At 33.8% G+C, this 13071-nt stretch overlaps 1 pseudogene; it reads left to right on the top strand.

The window, feature by feature from the left end:
• Nucleotides 1–547: 547 nt before the first annotated feature.
• Nucleotides 548–6459, top strand: LOC133824681 (chromatin-remodeling ATPase INO80-like; annotated as a pseudogene).
• Nucleotides 6460–13071: the final 6612 nt, after the last annotated feature.

The raw sequence follows: 13071 nt of genomic DNA, 5'->3' as shown, positions 1-13071 counted from the left end.
CAAATCCCTCATAATAATAAACAATTATTCTAACAGATTTTAAAAGGAAAAATTCGAAACCCAGAATCCTCGATCATGGATCTGGAAATCAAGTCCTCAGATTCAAACGAAAGTTTCAGATCTTAGTGTATCTCAGATCTTCGTCAAAGCTTGATGCATGTCGCTGCCTACAGCATAGCCCAGGTCTCTGATATCAGCCAATGTTGCAGCCTTATCCGTCTTCAGCCACGCACCCCTCTAACGTCGTTCGCCGCTGCCATGGAGCCCGGCAGCCTCGCGCAGTCAGCTTCGATCTCGTACCAAGGTCACGTCACCCAGCCATCCATAGGGGTTGTTGTGTCTTTCCCCATGACAACCAACGCCATTGTTGCTAGAGTAGCCATGCACGGGGCTGGTACTCCTTCGTGCGACTATAGGAGGAAGTTGGTGAAAGAGTCGAGGCTGGGTTATCTCACTACACCAAATACCCATTACCATAACACATCATTATAATACTATTTAAAAAGAGTTATGGTATATTATCAAAGTTTCAAGCGTCAAAGTAAAAAAAAAAGCGCCAATCTCTCCGTGACAGTAACTCTCCTTTTCCCGTGTACCCATTTCCCCTATACCCATTTCCATTCTCATTTTCTTCAATCTTTCTCCTCCTGGTATACTCTCTTGTGTCTCCCGTCGTTCACCTCTCTCCTTCCCTCTTTCTCTCTCACCTGTCTTTATGGAGCCCGACCTTCCCCAACACGCGCTGGCTAGGAATCTTCAGAGGCCGTCGAAGGGTCCAAGCCCTCACACGACACCAGAGGTGAACGACGACATCGGAGACCAGCTAGCTCCATCAGTGCACGTTAGCACGCCTCTATCCTTCCTGCACCATCTGTCACTACGATACGTCCTCTTTCTCCGCCGAACTCCCTTATCCTGCGCACCAACCCCATTTTCAATACCATTCTCATTCTACTTCTTATAGGGCTAGGGCATTCTTCCACTTCCCCTCACCCAATTCTCCTTCCATAATCCTCCATGCCCTTCCCAGAACTAGGGTTTCATCTTCTTCGCTCACCAGCTTCGCTCTCACCTTTTCACATCGCACATGGACCACCAGAAGCAATCCAAGGACTCACCCTCGTACTTGGACCTTTTCAATCTTGAGGTTCGTTAATTTTTTTGTTCAATTGTTCTGTCTCAGTTCCTTCAGATTATTGCCTATTTTGGTTTACTTTTTTGGGCCTTGCTCTATGAATTCGAGCTTTGATTGTTTGTTTTACATTTTCTTGGTGGGTAATTGATATTTTGATTAGTTTAAATTTTGTAAATTTTTTATTTTTTAATTAAAAAAGTTCAATTTTATTTATTTATTTATTTTTGAGTTGTGTTGTAGACTTTGATGAGCTTTCAACTTCCAGAACCACATGACATCTTTGATTATTATGAGAACAATAGTCAGGATGAGAGTAGAGGAAGCTGAGGTTTGTACTTCTTTTTTTGGTTAATTTGAACTCTCAAACACACTTTTGGAGTTTATATTTATGCAAATTAAATCTCGTAGTTTTTGTTGTTGTGGTGTATACGTATATATAGATGAAAATGGTGGGAACTTGGGATAGAAAGATGGAAAATTATGCGCTTTGGTTTGTCTACTGCTTTATGGTTGGTTCATGGTTATACATATAGGTGGGGCAGTTGCAAACAAAGGTAATGGACTGATGTCTGAAAGGGAATTGAGCTCATTGAAGAAGAGAAGGCGGTCTCAAAACGGTGACTATGAGGACGAGGACAGTTACTACAACAGAAACATTACAGAGGAGAGATATCGATCAATGCTTGGAGATCACATTCAGAAGTACAAGAGGAGGCTCAAGGACTCCTCGGCCAGTCCTGCCCCACCCAGGATGGGAGTTCCAGCTCCGAAGAGTAATGTGAGTTTGAAAGCTAAGAAATTGAAGAATGATCAACGAGGAGGGTTTCTTGAATCGGAAACCACACCTGAGTGGCACAATCATGCTAATCATCCCAAACCAGGGAATTACCATGAAACAGATTTTACACCACAAAATGGCTATGATAGGTTCGTTTTCTGCTATAGTTGGCATCTCGAATGTAGGATATTTGCAAATCTAAAACAGCTTTTCTAGTTCCAGATAAATGAGTGATTCATATTCGTAATATTAATTTATTCATGCAGAGCAACATATGAGCCTCCTTATTTGGATATTGGGGATGGTATCACGTACAGGATCCCTCCAACTTATGACAAGCTGGCGGCATCTTTGAACTTGCCAAGCTTTTCTGATATTCGAGTGGGTGAAATTTACTTAGAAGGTACATTGGATTTAGGGTCACTAGAAGAAATGATGGCGACTGATAAAAGGTTTGGGCCTACAAACCGGGCAGGGATGGGGGAGCCCCATCCCCAGTATGATTCACTTCATTCAAAATTGAAGTCGCTTGCTGCTTCTAACTCAGCTCAGAATTTCAGTCTCAAAGTTTCTGATGTTGGGTTGCATTCTTGCATCCCAGACAGGGCAGCCGGAAATATAAAACGGTCTATTTTGTCTGAGGGTGGTGTTTTACAGGTCTACTATGTTAAATTTCTAGAGAAAGGCGATACATATGAGGTTTTTATCTCCTTCACTTTTGAATGTTAAATTACGCTAGTTTATATGGGATGGGAGGGGGCTGGTGTGCAATTGCTTCTTTTCTAAGTATGGGTTCTTAATCAAAGTGTTGTTATTTGTGCTGCAGATAATTGAAAGAAGCTTGCCTAAAAAGCAAAAGGTGAAGAAAGATGCTTCTGTGATTGAGAGGGAGGAAATGGAGAAAATTGGAAAAGTATGGGTCAATATTGTAAGAAGAGACATGCCAAAGCATCATAGGAATTTTACAGCTTTTCATAGGAAGCAACGAATTGATGCCAAGAGGGTTTCAGAAAATTGTCAAAGAGAGGCAAGCAAACATTCTCTCTTTGAAGCATCTCATATTTCGATTTCTAGTAGCTTTTGGAAAGTAGCTTTTAATTTTGTTCTTGTGATCTTAGTGAGGCCTAAATTTATTAGTCTTTGTGCTATAGTGTAATATCCTGAAGCTATGCTTTATTTATCTATCATTATTTTCTTTACCAGGTGAAATTGAAAGTGAGTAGATCACTTAAATTGATGAGGGGTGCTCCGATTCGCACAAGGAAGATAGCTAGGGACATGCTGCTTTTCTGGAAGAGAGTGGATAAAGAGATGGTAACTTTCAATTTTTTTAAACTGAGTACATTGATTACAATTAAAATATATTCTTGATTTGCCTTCAATTGTTCTAAAAAGTCATTGAAGAATTTTTCCAATGTCAACTATAAGCTGGACTGGAATTATTTTTTTATTTTTTGCAGGTAGAATTGAGGAAAAAGGAGGAAAGAGAAGCTGCTGAAGCCCTAAGGCGTGAGCAGGAGCTTCGAGAAGCAAAGAGGCAACAACAAAGGCTGAATTTTCTTATTCAACAAACTGAGCTTTACAGCCACTTCATGCAGAACAAGTCGAGCACTCAGCCATCTGAAGCTACACTTATGGGGGATTAGGAAACCAATGAACAAGAGGAGCATATTATCTCTGTTGATGCTGGGAAGGTTGAGGAAGATGATCCTGAACAGGCTGAACTAAAGAAAGAGGCCTTGAAAGCTGCGCAAGATGCAGTTTCTAAGTAGAAAAAACTGACAAGTGCATTTGATAATGAATGTATGAAGCTGCGGCAAACTAGTGAACCTTAGGCTCCACAGGAGGTTGCAGGAGCTAGTAACATAGATCTACTCCATCCGTAAGTTTTGTTTTGATCTGTTTTTCTCATACTTCTATTCTTGTTTAGAACAGATGAGTGGGGTAAAGTGTTTTTCTCAATTTGATATAATTTCTGTTTCTAAGTTTGCAGTTCCACCATGCCAGTGACATCAACTGTTCAAACACCACTGTTGTTTAGAGGCACCCTTAAAGAATATCAGCTGAAAGGTCTTCAGTGGCTGGTCAATTGTTATGAGCAGGTTGATAAATACAACACATTTAAATTATACATATAATTTCTCCTTTCTGTTTTTTATTTTTCTTCTTTTTCCGACTGTTTATTTGGGAAGCTTTGTCATTTATGCAACATTATTCAATTGCTTTAACTTGCAATGCTAACATTAGAAATGTGCTGCCTCAAATCATGTGTTGACGTATCAACTTTTCGTGAGCTTGAGACCTTGGTGAGGTCTGTGAGGGTATTTGTTTGCTTTTACCATTTAGGTCTCTTCTAGCTTTAGGCTTTTTTTTTTTTTTTTTTTGAGAAATAGGCTTTGTTAATATTGCTGCTATTAGTGTTTACATATTGTTAATGAAGAGATGATACAATCATTGTTGCCTTTAAATGTACGAGTGAATGCATCTAAAAATTGATTTCTGACTTGTATTGTGCTTTTGATTCTTCTCACAGCATTCAATATTAAAACCTTTCATGCTACGTTGAGTTAAAATAGATGTAGTTTCAGAGCTTACCAGGAAACCAGAGATCACAGTGCACTGCGAATTGAGTTCACGACAACAATCCTATAATATTCAAGGTTCTTTTTATAGCTGCTTTCTTTTAATATACATAACTATGCAAAATCTCTTGTATTGTTATTATTCTTTTCAAATAAGCTCCATCCCCCACATGTCCTCGCCCATCTCTCCTATATGTAGTTTAACATAAAATAAAATAAAAATGAAAATGAATAGCATTGTAGAACTTATTTCCATATCACCTTACATCCATGTCACGTTTCCACTACTTTTTGGTTGCTGGTTTTTTACAAGTCCTGAGGAAGGCTGGGAAACACATTATTAGTTCCCACAGAAGGCTGAACAATTCATCTTTAAAAGCCACACTCCCACCAGCTTGATGCTTGTTCATATTTGTATGTGAACGGTAAAACATTAGGGTCACAGTATTTTGCTAGAACATTACCCTATAAACCTTGTTACCTTTATTTTTTTTATTTTTTACATCCTACCTACTATTTATATCTATGGGATTTAGTCCATCACTACATATTCTTAGGTGCTGGTAAGGGCAACTCTATTTAGGGGCCAAAGGCCCTGAATTCGTTCTCCTATCTGTGCACTTGAATTGTCTCTGGGTCAGTTGTTGGGGTGCGCGTGGTAAACCTAGTTTACAAAAAAGGTTCTTGGATGTCTTAATTATTCCTGCACTTCGTTTTGTAATAGTATTGGCTCCTCTGAATTAAAAGAATGTGAAGGAAACCTTTCTCATTTACCAATCAATCTGAACTGAGATAAGAGACTTGTGTTAATATAATACCAGCACTGAACATGGCAAATTAAGCAGGACATTATATTCAAATTACTGTTCTGTCATTCAAATGATTTAAAGCATGCACTCGTAGAATGATAAAAATTTCAGTCAGCCGAACATTTTTTTTCTTTTTTAGATTTTACCAAACTTGGTTACTTTTAATCCGAATTAGGAAAATAAGATGCAACTGTGATCCTTCTTTTTAATTATTTATTAAAATTGGTGTTTTTCTTAGTTTCTTCAGCTTTACTATGAAGGATTCTGGAAGCTCCTATTCAATTCCTTATACAAAAGTTTAGAATTTGCAACGTGCTTCTTATAAAAATTGCATGTATAGTTGTGGTGGTTATGGAACTAATGGCTATTGAAGACTTGGAAAGCATATTTTATGTATCTTTAAAACTTATTGTTCATCATCGTGACTACATTAGTATTATTTAATTTAATCTGTGTTGCTTCTGCTACCAATGATTTAGTCAGAGCACAGACTAGTATTATTTAATCTGTGTTAATTCTGCTATTAATGGCTTACTCAGAATTCAGTATGCGAGGTTGTTCCATGCATGTATGTTTGCCTTTCTTTTCATTAAACTTGTCCATTAAATTTGACCATGGATTACTTTATATATCATTGCTATAAGACCAGACCAGTGACTATATTCTTAGAAAATTCATCATATATATATATTAATAATTATCTATAAATTCTCTATGTTTTGTATTTTTTTAATCAGAAATAAAAATAAATGAATAGTTAATAATGATTCTTAGAGACAGTGTTTTATGTGTTTCTCTTAGAGACAGTGTTTTATGTGTTTGGTTTTAATGGTATTAGCAGAGTAGAATTTTGATTCTCTTTACTCACTCTTCCATATTTAATACCGTATCATTGTTACTGAAGAATGCTTCATTGTTTATATGATGTATTTGATTGACTTCTGTTAAAAAGTTTTCTTTTAGTGGTCGGTCTGGTAGTTACCATGTGAATTATTTGTGACAACATATATATCCTTCTTTGTGGTTATAAATTGGAAACTGAGGTACTTGCTGATGCTTTGGCAATTGCTCAACATCATGATGCAGTTAGTGGTACAGAAAGACAGCACGTTGCTGCTGATTATGCTTTGCGACTTTCTTTTGGCTACAAGGAGGTGCATATTTTCAACAACCAAGTTAACTTCAAAATATTTTTTATGTATTAAATTTCATATGAATCATTTCTGTTTACTTTTTTTTTTTTGTAGGCTGAGAAGGTGGTTGCCTCTTCTTTAGCATACTTGACACAACCAGATTCAAGCTCTGGAGTTGAAAACTTTCAACAGGCAAGTTGTCATTAGGTTTACAATATTTTCCTTCTCTCTTGTGAGTTTTGACCTTATGTACTCTTTCTTTTACCCTGCTACTGGAACCCTTTTTTTGGTCATATACAAATAGGGCATAAATGGTTTTATTTCATTTCCCATGTTGCATGAGGCATCTTAGTCAATTGAAATTTGGGAACCTACATGCCATTGAGGCATGAAAGGGAGTAAATTGAACTTTTCTTTATTAGCTTACATTTCAAAAGGGATTGGTTTAGGCTTTTATAATGTTGATGCATTTATTTAAGCACCTCTAACTTCAATCTTCAGCACCATTATTATTACACTTTTCTCAGTAACAGAGTGTACATCAATTCAGTTTTATATTTTGGCTTTTCTTGGCAGTGTCCTCTTCTTAACATAAGTTATTGTCCTCCATCAGAAGCTGTCCTGTCTGATGGGAAAAGTTTGGTAAGTACATTTTTACTTGTAAGTTGTAATATCCAACTCAATTGAGTATCAGAGAATTCCCTTTTTTATGTCATCTTATCATCATGTATTTTCTTGCTAGGTCGTTGTCATCTACAATTCCCTAGGGTGGAAGAGAGAAGAAGTAATACGAATTCCTGTAAGTAGCTAAATTGTACTTCATATGCTGATCAACATAAATTTGAAAAGGTCTACTTGAACTGTGATTTCTATTACACACTTTCAACCAAAAAGAGTTCCAATATTGAACACTTGAGGACAGAACGCTATGTCTATCTATGTCAAACACTTTCTTAATTTAAGAAGTAACCATCATTGACTTGGAGAAAACTGCAAAAAATTTAAGGTTGTATATATTAACTTATTCATGTTTACTAATGGCTTTGCAACTGAAATTTTATGTAGGTTTCCACTGACAGAATTAGTGTTCAGGATTCTAGTGGGAAGAAAGTTGAAGCCCAGCTTCTTCCTATATTGAATGCCACTTTTAGTGTTAGAAATTATTATGTGAGAGCATATTTGGGTGAATCTCCGAGAGAAACAATTAAATATTGGCTTGCATTTACAGTGTCAGTACCGCCAATTGGTTTCAACACTTACATAATTTCTACCACTAAACAAACAGGTTGGCCATATTGTAATGTTTAAGGTATTACATATAAGAGCTCTCCAAGTTAGACCTGATAATCTAATTATTGCTCTACTTTACAGGCTCTAGTGTAGCCATTTCTTTTGTGTACAAGTCAGAAGAAAGTATAGACAACACTATAGAAGTTGGACAAGGAAGTTTGAAGTTAATTTATTCAGCTCGTGATGGAAAGCTTTCACACTATGCTAACAACATAAATTTGGTATGATATGTTGAAGATTTAGTTTCCCAGTACCTTTTCCACTTCATTTTATATGGTTTGTTTTTGTATGGAGTTTTTTTATGTATCTTCTAATATTCAATCTTAATTCAAAATTAACACATATGGGTAAATTATCTCATAGGCATGTCATGGCTTGAAATTTGTATTTTTGTTTAAAGGTGCATGAAACTTTCTTGCTTATAAATTATGTTCTCATATGTGTGGTGCCACTAACACTCTGTTTTGGTTATTGATTATAAGCCCTGTTTATTTTATAAAAAAATCTGCACATTCTTGTTGATTAAGATTCTAGGTGCTATAATTGGAGGTTTTACTTAGCTCTCTTTCATAGATAAAAGAGTCAAAGTTCCAGAGTACTATTAACATATTGGATTTATTGCATTGCATTTTAATTATGATTTTTTGTAGTTTTTGTGCTGTAAAGACTATTATTTCTCTGTTCTTCATCAATTAAATTGATTAGTATATTTTCACTGTTAGTTGGAAGATATGCAGCTGTTGTTGACATGAACCAGGTTTGAACTAGAATTAGCCTAACATGATCTACATTTTTGCATAGCATGCACACATATCATGTATTTACAATTAGACAGAGACACTTGGAGAGATCTGAATGAGTCATGTGTCAGAGCTTGGCTCTATTCTAGGTTAGTTTCTTCAAAGTCTTTGTTGCTGATTTTTGTCTATTTCCAGCCTTCATTGCTGAGTTTTTTTGGGGGGCTATGTTTTCTAAAGACAAAACAGAGTATTAAATCTTATTTTCTGGTTTACATTACTGGAATTTTTTTTGGCCATTATTTCCATTCCTTCATAGCCATCAAGTCTGATTTTACCTTTCACAATGTCTGAAACAACCGTGACATGTGATTGCTTATATTGAATTGTGTCACCCTCTTTAACGGCAAATTGGCCATAATAATATATCATTATATTTTGAGCACACCATGTCACTATGTTAGGTACCTTTTGGCATATTTTAGGCAAGTATCCAAGACTGGGTCTTGTAAGTCAACATACCTCTAATTTTTTAGGCTAATGAGTTCTTATGAATATTGTTGACTGTTTTTAATAATAGATAATATTTTAATTAAAGTCTTCTTTCTTGAAAGCTATATTTCTTCTTTCCTTGAACCATAAGCATTTATTTTTTCCTGTACTAGTACAAAAGTATTTTCTTCTCTTACAATGTTTATATGTTAATGGTCAGGGTCAATATAAGTCGACACTGGTTTTCCCAGCATGTGGAAAGATTTCAATCACTTTTGATCCCTTCATGTATTTGTCGTTGCCGCTACCTTCAACTGCAGCTCGGCAAATAACTGTGACTGTGTTTTACGATGATGGCAGTGGTCTTCCTATGCTATACACTGTTAGTTTGCTAAAGCAAGGTTGCTGTAAAGATCTTAGTGAACAACTAAGTAATGCTTGTTGCTTGTTGCTTGAATGCTGATGAGATTCTTCTGCTTGCAGAGGTAAATTTGGTTTCCATTGATATCTGCTACAATTTATTTTATTTATTCCCTTAATTTTAGTTCTAGTGGTTGAGTAACTGTAATTTCGATTGCCAGGTTTATGAACATAAGATTTTTCGATATTTGGAAAACCCCTCAGAGCTATTGGCTCCAATTGAGGAGGATGACCACTTATAGACTTTCTAAAAATGTCGTGGGAAGATCCAGAGTTGAAATAATTTATCGACCACATGAAAAGTAAGCTTGCATCCCTATCCTTATGTAATTGGTAAATAGCACTGGTAAACATGTGATGTACAAACTGGTGTTGCCAATCCATTTATTGAAAAATAGCTTTAACTTAGTAATTTCAGAAGGGGATTATAGTATCAATTAAAATAATTATTGGCTACTTGTTCATTAAGAAGCTGAAGTCCGTATGAATAAAGTTCAAGCGCTCCAAGTCAAGTGTTGACTGGATAATACTGGCTATATTATCTGCTTTTGAGGAATATGTGTTTTAATTTTTTGTATCCTAGTCATTTTATGTCTTGGATCATCTACGCAGACTGCTTGTTAGACTTCTGCTGGATTTCCTAACTTAGATAGTTGGATTTTTCAGGTGCCCATCAAACAGTGTTAAGGGTTGTCAGGGAAAGCTTATCGGTACCCCTTTTGTTACTTATTTAGAAGAGCCAATATGTGGAGCCAATGTTGAAGCCGCTGTTACTAGATTGTTGTCACCTTTGAAGAGAACGCGTCCTTCAGTTAAGCTCCAGAATGGTAAGGAAAATGGATTTGAAAAAGAGGTTATTGAAGAACCATCAAACAGCTACAATTCTAAGAACCTGTCAATGGATGATGCAGAAGTAGAGGAAAAATCCAGAGAAGCGTTATTTCTGTGTTGAAAGTAGTAAATTTTAGACTCCTTGAATACTTAAAGAATATTTTGTTGTTGATGACAGTGTTGCATGTTTTAAAGTAAATTGTGGATTGTTAATTCAATGTAGAATGTTCTTACTTTTTGTTATTTGAAAATCAAGTTCATTTGATGATGCTAGTATATATTAGAAAATTAATTTTAATTATATAAAAAAAATTAAAATATAATAGAATAAATTAGTGTAATATAAATAAAATATATAATGAGAATTTAAATATATCTAAATATAACAATAATACGAAAATTGAGTTATAATATATATTACAATAACACTTTTTATGCAAAGAATTATGTCATGGAAACTTCATTATATAACACAAATAATGTGTTATACGAAAGTGTAGTATAACACAAAAAATGTGTTATAGTAAAGTGTAGTATAACACAAAAAAAGTGTTATACTAAAGTGTAGTATAACACAAAAAAAGTGTTATAGTATCGACTATAAATAACATAATTAATCACTTATCTATATATTAAAATAACACAGAAATTGTGTTATCGTTGACAGTACAATAACACATTTGTATAACACTGATAAAGTGTTATGTAAAGTACCCTGACCTACGATAACATAGTCTGTCTTAACACATCAGAAAGTGTTATCGTAGGTTTTGATAACACGTTTTTGGTGTTATTAAAAGCATTTTTTCTTGTAGTGTCTAGATCTGATTTCTTGAAGGAAAACTTGAGGTTTGGGATTTTTTTGGTAGGAAAGAATAAGAGATCGACTAAGAAGAATAAGAAGAGTCGACTGGATAAATTTTTGTTTTTATCAATTAAAAAAATAATTTTTAAAGTTGAAATGTTTTTGTTTTGAAATAAACAAGTTTAAATGTTTTAATTAATTAAGATTTTGACTTTAATTTAATATTTAATTTTTTATTTTGAATTATACAGTTGGCACTGAAATAGTAATTCACATCCGCATTTAAAGTGTCACGTAAGCATTCCGTTAGCTACGTATGACGGAATCTAACAGAAGTTTCATATTTTAATAACGTGTATAGTTCAGAGAAATTTTTAACATAACTATTTATTCAAAGGTACAATTATACAATAGTCATAGTTTGGGGGATAAAATGTTACTTATTCAAAAAAAAAATTGAGAAAAAGTGTTAAAAATTAATTTTTTTTAACTATTGGAGTGCTTCTACACGTGCATACCATTCAGAATATACAGAAGACAAACATGTGCAGCGCAAGACAAGGAACACAAGGCTCAAGATTATGTACGTGCAGCAAAACACTTTATCATATTTATTTTACTTAATTAATGAATTGTATTAAAGAAATAATTAAAACCAATGAGTAAAAAACAAAAGTAAATTGGAAGCATAAATGAATAGATTTCATTTTTTATTTTATTTATTGTTTTCGATGGAAAGTGTTATGTTTTTTAGAAAAAGAAAAGCCTAGAAGAGCGAAAATCTGAACAAAATGCTTTCAACAAGGTGTGTTTTATTTTATTGTTTTATATTTTATATATTAAGACATAGGAGGGTTTTTTTTTTTGGCAAGGACAACCTTGAACACCAAAATAATTTTTTTTTAACACCATCTATATTTTTCTAGAGTAATAATATGTGTATTCAAACTATGTATTCAAACATTACATATAGTAATGTATTACTATTTTTGAAAAATAATAGGTATCACTTTTAATAAATGTGACTGGTTAAGCTAAGCTGTCACATAGTTATGTATTATATTTGAATATATATTTTGAGTGCACATATAATTATTCATTTTTTTAATCTAATCACAACACTAAAAAATATATCTAACATTATTATATTCCCTACAAAATATACATTATATTCAACTTTTTTTTTGGCAACGTTGCCCACTGTTGACAACATTTGTTATGTATTTTATTTTAACTACTTGTGTTGGTCCTGATTTAATAGAATAATGTATTTGGCATGTTGCCAGAGTTGGAGATGCTCTTATGTACTATCTATCTTGACCTAGCTAGTTACTTAATAACCTTCTCTTTTCTAATCATTCTATTTTACCAAAATAAAAAAGCAAGAACTAACCGCACCACCTCTCTCCATCTTCTCTTGTTTTCCTGTAAGTAATCTTAATTACTTGAGGTTTTTGTAGTTTAAGGTTTCTTTATTTTTATTCTTGATTATTATCTGAAGCAACCTACAAATAACTGAAACCAAATAAAGAGGTTTATTTGTATAGAAGGTCCTTATAATCTTTATGTTTTTTGGCAACTTGATTTCTGATCTTTTTTCTTTGTCAAATTAATCCCTAAGCTTTCTATTTCAAAACAATCGCATCCCCTAGAATTTAACATCATAAATTTCTACATTTAAAAGCCATGTAATCATATTTTTAAAACAATAAAAAAATGTTTAAATTAAGAAAAGCCTAAAAGTTTATCTTTTAATAAAATAAAAATCAAAAATAAAAAAATCTCTGAAGCTTTTGCCATATATCCACTGTTGCAAAATCAATCTATGTGTTTTGTCATTGTCATTGAGAGTTGTAGAAAATACAAGATTTGTTTTCCCATTATTGAGAAAATAGAGCTAATTTATTATTATTATTATTATTTTAAATATTATTATAGTCAAATTGGGTTTTCTTTATTCTTTCTTAGCTGCAAGCATATTTTTTTCTCAATATATTTTCATAAAAGTTAAGGAATTTGAATTTGAAAAAAAAAATTATAACTTTAGGAATTTGACAAA

This window comes from Humulus lupulus, chromosome 3 (genome assembly GCF_963169125.1).
Source record: "Humulus lupulus chromosome 3, drHumLupu1.1, whole genome shotgun sequence".
Lineage (NCBI taxonomy): Eukaryota > Viridiplantae > Streptophyta > Magnoliopsida > Rosales > Cannabaceae > Humulus > Humulus lupulus.
Note: the sequence above shows the minus strand (reverse complement) of the source record. Positions and strands in the feature narration are given on the sequence as shown.